Source organism: Pristiophorus japonicus, unplaced genomic scaffold (assembly GCF_044704955.1).
Source record: "Pristiophorus japonicus isolate sPriJap1 unplaced genomic scaffold, sPriJap1.hap1 HAP1_SCAFFOLD_409, whole genome shotgun sequence".
Lineage (NCBI taxonomy): Eukaryota > Metazoa > Chordata > Chondrichthyes > Pristiophoridae > Pristiophorus > Pristiophorus japonicus.
The window spans coordinates 63,724-73,838 of record NW_027253970.1 but is presented as its reverse complement, the minus strand read 5'-3'; the positions used below and the strand labels follow the sequence as shown (position 1 = coordinate 73,838).

Below are 10,115 nucleotides of genomic sequence, written 5' to 3'. Positions count from 1 at the left end.
GAGGAGTTGGGAGGAGGAGGAGGAGGAGGAGGAGGAGGAGTTGGGAGGAGGAGGAGGAGGAGGAGGAGGGGGGGTTGGGAGGAGGGAGGAGGAGGAGGAGGGGTTGGGGAGGAGGAGGAGGAGGGGTTGGGGAGGAGGAGGAGGAGGGGTTGGGAGGAGGAGGAGGAGGAGGGGTTGGGAGGAGGAGGAGAGAGGGGGGTGGGAGGAGGAGGAGGAGGAGGAGGAGGGTTGGGAGGAGGAGGGAGGAGGAGGAGGGGGGATGGGCGGGAGGAGGCGGGGAGGGGGAGGGGTTGGGAGGAGGAGGAGGGGGAGGGGGAGGGGTTTGGGAGGAGGGGTTGGGAGGAGGAGGAGGGGTTGGGAGGAGGGAGGAGGAGGAGGGGTTGGGAGGAAGAGGAGGAGGAGGGGTTGGGAGGAAGAGGAGGAGGAGGAGGAGGAGGAGGAGGGAAGGGAGGGAGGGAAGGGAGGGAGGGAAGGGAGGGAGGGAAGGGAGGGAAGGGAGGGAGGGAAGGGAGGGAGGGAAGGGAGGGAGAGAGAGAAAGGAGGCTGAACGGCCGGGCCCAAGACTTTGGGCTGGATTACAGGTAGGTGGCGTCCCAGGGTCTCTAGTCGCATTCGACCAGAACTCGGGGCTGCGTGCTTCGGGCCCCTCCGACACAGTTTTGGGCGCCTGGAGCTACTGCACATGCGTGTCCACTGTAGCGCGCATGTGCAGAGGTCCCGGCACTGTTTCAGCGCAGGGACCTGGCTCCGCCCCCTTCAGCTCGTGCTGCACCGTTCCCAGCTCCAGAGGGCCTGCAGGGAGCCGGAGAATAGGTAAGTTTTTTTTAAGGCGCACTTTGTGGCGTGAAAAACGGGCGTCCAGGTCCGGGCTGCGCCGTTTTAGACGCAGTCGAAACTTGTGCCCTATGAACTTTTCCTCAGTGCTCCCTGACCAATTTGATTTGTCTAATCAATGTGGTGGTTAAAACCACCCATGATTATTGCTGTTCCCTTTTTACAAGCCCCCACTATTTCCTGGTTTATACTCCGACCAAGAGAGTTGCTATGCTCACCAGTGACCTTTTTCGCCTTATTATTCCTTATCTCACCCAAACTGTTTCAACATCCTGATCATTTGAGCCAGTATCATTTCTCATTATTACAGTGATTCCATCCTTTATCAACAAAGCTACCCCACCTCCTTTCCCTTTCTGTCTGTCCTTCCAGATTGTCAAATACTCCTGAATATTTAATTCCCAGTCCTGGTCATCTTGCAACCACGTCTCTGTAATGGCTGTCAAATCATACTAATTTGTATTTATTTGTGCTGTCAACTCATCTATTTTGCTACGAACGCTACGTGTATTTAGACGAAGAGCCTTGAAATTTTTTTTTTTTAAACCCTTTTTGTCCTACTCATTTCCTCTCCTTCAAACTCACTTTCTTTATTTTTGCTTTCTAATATCCAGCTTTACTGCCCTCCCTACTGAATCTATTTTCAGGTTCCCATTCCCCTGCCAAGCTAGTTTAAACCCTCCCCAACAGCACTAGCAAACCCCGCCGTGAGGATATTGGTCCTGGCTCTGTTGAGGTGCAACCCGTCCGGCGGTCCCAATGCCTCAAGCAACTTAAGCCCTCCCCTCCTGCACCATCTCTCCAGCCACGCATGCATCTGCTCTAGCCTCCTGTTTCTGTACTCACTAGCTCGTGGCACCGGGAGTAATCCAGAGATTACTACCTTTGAGATCCTGCTTTTTAATTTCTCTCCTAGCTCCCTAAACTCAACCTACAGGACCTCATGTTATTGGTCCCGATATGGACCATGACTTCTGGCTGTTCACCCTCTCCCTCCAGAATGCCCGGGCAGCGCCTCGGTGACATCCTTGACCCTGGCACCAGGGAGACAACATACCATCCTGGAGTCACGTCTGCAGCTGCAGAAATGCCCGTCTACTCCCCTGACTAGCGAATCCCCTGCCACTATAGCTCCTCCATTCTTCTTCCAATGTTACCAGTGATAAGCATCTGGAGGGAGTCATGGGAGAGCCTGGATGCAGCAGTGCACCCTGCAGTGCTTCTCAGGGGTTTGCAGCTCCTCAATGCTGCAGGACACTGACAGAAGAACTGTCAAAACCATTGCGGGCATGGTCCCCTTAAGAAAACCGGCTGATGATGCATCAATTGACATAATCAGACCAGCTTTCTCTTAATTGGCTGGGAAGCCCACAGTGCAAACTTAACAAGCCCAATCATAGGAAAATTCCGGAGTGCGAGCAGGCTTTCCACTGCTGGTAACCCCGGCCACATTGATCCCACCGCATGTGGTGAGATCGCTACCAGAATGTGTAAATGGAAAAAGGGAATGGAATTCCAAACAGGTGTACAGGACTCCTTCCTCAAGCTGTATGTTATAGGCCTGCAAGAGTGATAATGTTGCTAGAGTTGAGTAATAAACTAGATCAGGCAGATGCGGGTAAGCACCTTGGAAGTAATGACCATAGCATGTTACGGTTGATGATCCAATTATAAAGCGGAAAGTCAGTACATAGACTAAATTGGATTACAGCGGACTTTAAAGATGAGCAGTGAGTTAACTGAGGTGAGGTGGAAACAGAAATTGGCAGAAAGTACTGTAGGATGTCATGAATAAATAGATTAGAAAAATATTAAAACTGAAGAGGACCTAAGAGGAATAGAACAAATTAAAACAGCTAAGGGATAATATGAAAATATAAAAGAGGTTAAGTGAGATAAAGAAAACCAAGAGGCAGTATGAGGAAACATAAGCTAAAGATAAACAAAGTGCCATGCCCAACAGAATACATGCTAAGATCCTGAGAGAGATGAAGCAGGAAATGGCAGAGGCTCTAGAATATCTGGGTTCTATCAAATGTGAGTGTGTGCTGGAGAACAGCCAATGTAGTACCCATTTTTAAAATGGGAAACAGAGCTAATCTGAGTAACTACAGGCCAGTTAGTTTAACATCTGTAGTAGAGAAAATGTATTTAAGGATGAAATTACCACCTTTCTAGATAATTACAAGTAGCCAGCACAGATTTCAAAAGGGACCATTTTGTTTGGCAAAGCTCAAAGAATTTGAGATAGATGGTTGGCTGGGGGGCGGGGGGGGGGGATGCAACAAGAGTATTGTACAGGAAAGCCTTGGACAAGGTACACAAGAAATTACGAGAGAAGATTAATGGGTATGCATTTATGAGGAGATAATAAACTAGGCTTAAAATTGGTTAGAAAGGAGAAGACAAAGAGTAGAGGTTATGGGCAGTTTTTTCCTAGAGTGGTTAGAAGTGGGCATGTGTCCCACAGGGTTCAGTTTTGAGGCCACTTCTATTCAGTGTACATCAATGAGTTCAGTAAATGCAGTGGTGTCAACATTTGTAGATGAAGCCAAAGTAGGTGTAGTTAATTCTTTAGTATACCAAAAGATGCTGCACATTTTTGGTCTCCTTATTTAAGGAGGGATATACTTGCATTGGAGGCAGTTCAGAGAAGGTTCACTAGGTTGATTCCTGAAATAAAGGGGTTGTCATATGAAGAAAGGTTGAGCCTATACTCATTGGATCTTAATGAAACATAAGATTCTGAGGGGGCTTGACAGGGTAGGTACAGAAAGGATGTTTCCCCTCTTGGGGGAAATCTAGAACTAGGGGGCATAGTTTCAGAATAAGGGGTCGCCCATTTAAAACAGATGAGGAGGAATTTCTTCTCAGCTGTAAATCTGTGGAATTCTCTGCCCCAGAGGCGGAGTCTTTGAATATATTTAAGGTGGAGATATACAGATTTTTGAACGACAAGTGAGTCAAGGGTTATGGGGAGCACACAGGGAAATGGAGTTGAGGCCAAGATCAGATCAGCCATGATATTGAATGGCAGAGCAGGCTCGAGGGGCCAAATGGCTTATTCCTGCTCCTATTTCTTATGTTCTTCAAGGGATATTAATAAGATGGGGGGGGTGGGGGGTGGGGGGAGGGCAGGGGGAAGTCGATTTAAAAGTGGCAGACAAAATTCAATGTCAATAATTGTGAAATGATGGATTTTGGAAAAAAATGGCAGCAATAATATTGTGAATGGAAGTAGGCTGAGAGTTGTGGAAGAGTAGAGCAATTTGGGTTCACAACGTTAAAAACACCACTGCAGGTTGATACGGCTGTAATGAAAGCTAATGGTATTCATAGAATCAAAGAAATTTACAGCATGGAAGGAGGCCATTTCAGCCCATCGTGTCCTTGCCGGCCAAGAAACTATCCGGCCTAATCCCATTTTCCAGCTCTCGGTCCGTAGCCCTGCACATTACAGCACTTCAAGTGCACATCCAAGTATTTTTAAAATGTGGTGAGGGTTTCTGCCTCTACCACCCTTTCAGGCAGTGAGTTCTAGACCCTCACAACCCTCTGGGTGAAGAAATTTCCCCTCAAATCCCCTCTAAACATTCTACCAATTACTTTAAATTTATGTTCCTTGGTTGTTGACCCATCTGCCAAGGGAAATAGGTCCTTCCTATCCACTATATCTAGGCCCCTCAATTTTATACACCTCAATGAGGTCTCCCCTCACCCTCCTCTGTTCCAATGAAAACAAACCTAGCCTATCCAATCTGTCCTCATAGCCAAGATTCTCCACTCCCAACAACATCCTTGTCAATCTCCTCTGTACCCTCTCCAGTGCAATCACATCCTTCCTGCAATGTGGTGACTAGAACTGCACGCAGTACTCTAGCTGTGGCCTAACTATTGTTTAATACAGTTCAAGCATAACCACCCCTGCTCTTGTATTCTATGCCTCGGTTAATAAAGGCAAGCATTCTGTCTACCTTCTTAACAACCTTATCTACCTGGCCTGCTACCTTCAGGGATCTGTGGAGTGGACATGCACGCCAAGATCCCTTTTTGCCTTAACACTTCTCAGTGTCCTACCATTTAATGTGTATTCCCTTTCCTTGTTAGCCCTCTCCAAATGTATTACCTCACACTTCTCCAGATGGAATTCCATTTGCCATTGTTCTGCCCACCTGACTAGTTCATTGACATCTTCCTGCAGTCTACAGCTTTCTTCTTCATTCGCAACCACAGCCAATTTTAGCATCATCTGCAAATGTCTTAATCATACCCCCCTACATTCAAGTCTAAATCATTGATATATATACACACCACAAAAAGCAAAGGAACTAGTACTGAGCCCTGTGGAACCCTACTGGAAATAGCCTTCTCGTCACAAAAACACCCATCAACCATTACCATTTGTTTCCTGCCTCTAAGCCAATTTTGGATCTAACTTGCCACTTTGCCCTGGATCCCATGGGCTTTTACTTTCGTGACCAATCGGCCATGTGGGACCTTATCAAAAGCCTTGCTAAAATCCATATACACTACATCAAACACACTACCCTCATCGACCCTCCTTGTTACCTCCTCAAAAAATTCAATCAAGTTCGTCAGACACGACCTTCCCTTAACATATCTATGCTGACCGTCCTTGATTAATCCATGTCTTTCTAAATGAATATTTATCCGGTCTTAGAATTTTTTCCAATAATTTTCCCACCAACGAGAATAGACTAACTAGCCTGTAATTACTCAGTCCACCCCTTTCTCCCTTCTTAAACAATGGTACCATATTAGCAGTCTCCAGTACCACACCTGAAGCCAGAGAGGATTGGAAAATGATGGTCAGAGCCTCTGCTATTACCTCTTTTGCTTCACTTAACAGCGTGGGATACATTTCATCCAGGCCTGGGGACTTACCTATTTTCAAAGCTGCTAAATCCCTTAATACCTCCTCTCTCACTATGTTTATTTCATCTAATATTTCACACTCCTCCTCCTCGATAGCAGTGTCTGTATCGCCCCTCTTGTGAAAACAGACACACTATTCATTAAGAACCATACCCACGTCTCCCGCCTCCACACACATTACCCTCGTGCTCCAACTTCACAGCGCTCCTCATTGTCCCACTGCAGGGAGCATGTGTGGCAGCCATCTTACTGCAGGGAGGCCATCAAGTACAGGATGGTGACCTGGCATTCGGTGCAGCGGCCCCAACCTGCAAGGACCATCAGCAGGTCGGAGAGTTCAAAAGGAGCACCGTGGAACCCGACCCGGCATTCCCTTCAAGGTACAGGGCAAGCCGGTTCAGCAGGGAGACGGCTGTGAAGATGGAGACTGGATTGGACGTCACCATAACCCAGGTCGGTGATTGGATTGTGGACAGGTACAGCAGGAGCGGCAAGGTTGGGGTGAAGGAGCAGAGAGTTCAGGGCCCAGAAGAGGCGAGGACCCAGGGGCAGCACGGGCCAGCTCACACTACGATGTGTGCACACTAGGTCCGTGCAGTAGAACTGGTCTCCAATCATCTTGCCACCGAACCAAGGCCTAGCTCTGTCAAGCCGGTGTGGTGGCTGGTGTGCAACAGACACCACACATTAAAAAATCCACAAACAGGCATCTTCCACCCTTCAACATGTAGTTCTGGACCTGGAATATTAAGTCCTTCATTGAAACAACTGTGAACTCATCTCTTTTTGGCATGGAAGCAAGTCTATACGAGTGACTACCTATGACGACCCTCATGGTCTCTAATAAGTCCTACCCTTTCTTAAGTTATTCTCTTACCCTCAATATATTTATAAAACATCTTTTGGTTTTCCTTGATCTTTCTGGCCAAGAATTGTTCATGCTCTCTTTGCTTTCCTAATACCTTTTTTTAATTTCACCACTGCACTTTCTATACTCCTCTAGAGATTCTGCATTATGTAGCCCTCGGTATCTGTCATAAGTCTCCCTTTTTTCTTTATCCTACCCTGTACGTCCCTCGACATCAAGAGGGCTCTAGATTTGTTACTTTCCCCCCCCTTTTTCTTTAAGAGTACATATTTGGTCTGACCCCTCCAGATCTCCTCCTTGAATGCTTCCCACTGATTTACCTTCAAGTAGCAGTTTCCAGTCCACTATGGCTAAATCACCTCTCAGCTTAGCAAAATTGGCATTTCCACAATTTAGAATTTTTATTCCTGGTCTATCCTTATCAATAACTACCTTAAATCTAACTGAATTATGGTCACTAGCACCTAAATGTTCTCCCACTGATACCCCTTCCACCTGCCCAGCTTCATTCCTGAAACTAGATCCAGAACCACCCCCTCCCATATTCTAGGTTTTATCTCAACAGGTATAGAATATAAAACATCAGAGGCAACAATCGGCTTATATAAATCCTTAATAAGACCTCAGTTAGAGTGGCATACAGTACTGGGTTCCACATTATAGGAAGGATCTTGAGGCTTTCAAGAGAGAGTACAGCACAAATTCATTACCTGATATAAGGAAATAGAAGACTTGAAAAATTAAGTCTTATTTCTTTAGAACACATTATAGAAGTATTTAAATCAGGTTAAATAAGTTAATTAAAGATAAAATCTAACAGCTCAAAGCAATCACATCCCACATGAGATTAGAGTTAAATGTTTCTTTGTTCAGTTTTTTTTAAAAAGATTTCTAAATTGACTTCATAAAATACAATCCCTGTACTAAAGCTTCTTTCTCTTCGGGCTGAAATCAGCCATCTGGTGGAATTGCAATGATCAGACTTAAGTTACGTGGCACAAATCCTCTTTCAACCAGTCTTATCTGATATACTACAAATTACCAGTGTGTACCATTGCGTCTGCTGAGGAGATAAAAACAGCATTGTTGCCAATATTGAACAATCAACATGTGGCCTAGAGATGTGTGAATATCTGTTGCAAGAAAACAAAATTCAGTCACATGTACTTGTAGCAACAACTGTTACCATATGTGTAAAGCACATTTGGAATGAGAACACTGGGCGATTCTCTACTTCACTTTTCTATTTTTTCTCACAAAGAAGTTCTGATTGATAAGTGTAACTAACCTATTTCCTGTGAACTTCAGATGCCTATCAAATTCTTCGACCAATGCTTGCCATAAAAAACTGGCCAAACATAAATATGAATTCCCAAAGTTTATTCTGTGGTTAAAGCCGTTTCTGCTTCCCAACAGCTAAATTATTAACCAGGTAAATAAATACATTTCGGAACAACTTTAACACAGTACATACTGTTACAAAACCAAACAGCCATAACCCCCATGGCGCACTACGAATCCGCCACTGCAGAAACGTTTGGGCGTTTGTTACTTTAGTCCTGAAAGCATAGGAGGGCTGACAGCGGAATTATTATAAAAATCTATCCTAAACAAACGGTCTGGGTCCAGAAAATTGTGGCGCCGCAACGGGAAATAGCATTTTTTAATGCATCCATATCCTGAATTACTGCTCGCCCAACTTCATCCCCCGGAAAGATCGCTACTCGCTCTGACGATGAGACGCATCTGCAATTCAGGCAAACGCTGCATTGTGCACAGTGCGCTGCACTCACCTTGTATCAACCCAACTTCGTGACAAACCCGTGGTGGGAGGTGGTAGCGCAGCGGCTTCTGGACCTTTTAGTTTTAATGTCCGTTTATGTGACGTTGCTGCACCATCGCCCCAAAAATTAACTACAATTCCCACAATGCACAGCAGTACGCACGCGTACTGTTCTTATTCCAGAGCAGGTTGCTGTGACTAGATTCTCGTTGGTGTAGTTCTTCGGTTTTTTGTGCAGGGTAAATGAAAATTGCAAAGGCTTGCAGCATAGGATGGGACAGAATAGTGCAGCACGGCCCGTCAAACCCCCAACTCCAAAATAGCACGAAAAAAGAAGTCATGATCATAGATTAGGCTCTCATGGTGACAGACAGTATAACATTTATATCCAATATAATGTTATTAGTTCCCCTCGATAACCGGACTTTACTGGCTCGTGTGTGATACACTGAAAATTATTTCCGCACGATTTTGCTGTGCACCGTTGATACTTAATAAATTACTGCAATGGTTGTGGTGGTTCTATATTTTAAAGTAGCAACCTCAGAGTATTTTTACAGAGTGTACTGTAATTGTAAATACGATTTTTAAAATTACGATCCTACATATGCTATGTCCAATATTTTTCAATTACTTATACTTGATAATTAAAATTTTTGATTTGTCACGGGAAATAATATAGTAAAATCACAGGACCATTGTGAGTAAAATTGAGAAAATGGTGCTGAATCTTTACCGAAACTCCATGCTTGAATCTCTCCAATCAGGTTTCCACCCCTGCTATAGCACTGATGACCCTAATCAAAGTCACAAATTACATCCTCTGTGATTGTAAACAAGGGGCAGTATCCTGATCCTTCTTCAACGCCCCTCCTCCATTATCCAGCTGTAGGAACCTTGTCTGAGTCCATTCTTACCTATGCAGTCATTGCCAGAGAGTTTGCAGCAATAGCTTCTTGCCTCCGCAACATTTGCATAATCTGAAGATATAGCGTCTGGTTCCACGTGTACGCTGACAACAAACTCTATCTCAACACCAGCTCTATTGACTGCTCCACTGCTTGTCCAATATCGAGTCCTGGATGAGCCATAATTTCCTCCATTTAAACATTGGGAAGATCAAAGCCATCATCTTAGGCCTCTGCCATGAACTCCATTCCCTAGCCACCAATTTCATTACGCTCCCTGGCCACTCTGAGCTGAACCAGACTGTTCACAACCTCAGCATCGTATTTGACCCTGAGACAAACCAGGCTCCCTGCCCACCCTTTCCCTCAACGACTATCTGTCCGACCTGTGACAGAGACTGTGGTTCTCGTATTGGACTGTACAGCCACCTAAGAACTCATGCTAAGAGTGGAAGCAAGTCTTCCTCGATTCCGAGGGACTGCCTATGATGATGATGATGATCCTCTCCATCACAAAGACTGCCTACTTCCACCTAAGTAACATTGCCCATCTCTGCCACTGCCTCAGCTTATCTGCTGCTGAAATCCTCATCCATGCCTTTGTTACCTCGACAAATGACTATTCCAATGCTCTCCAGGCCTGCCTCCCATCTTGCACCCTCGATCATCTTTAGACCATCCAAAACTCTACTGTCCATATTTAAACTGCACCAAGTCCCATTCACTCATCACCCATGGTCAGGGGCCTACATTGACTGCCAGTCCACCAATTTTCAAATTCTCAACCTCATGTTCAAATCACTCCATGGCCTTGCTACTCACTATC

General features: G+C 45.4%; 1 protein-coding gene across 1 annotated transcript in view; it reads right to left on the bottom strand.

Moving 5' to 3' along the window:
• Positions 1 to 8,480, bottom strand: part of LOC139250673 (BTB/POZ domain-containing protein KCTD21-like) — a 22,134-nt gene extending 13,654 nt beyond the window's left edge. Inside the window, exon 1 of the mRNA XM_070873047.1 lies at positions 8,392 to 8,480. The gene's annotated coding sequence lies outside the window, so the exon portion shown is untranslated. The remainder of the gene's footprint in view (positions 1 to 8,391) is intronic.
• Positions 8,481 to 10,115: the final 1,635 nt, after the last annotated feature.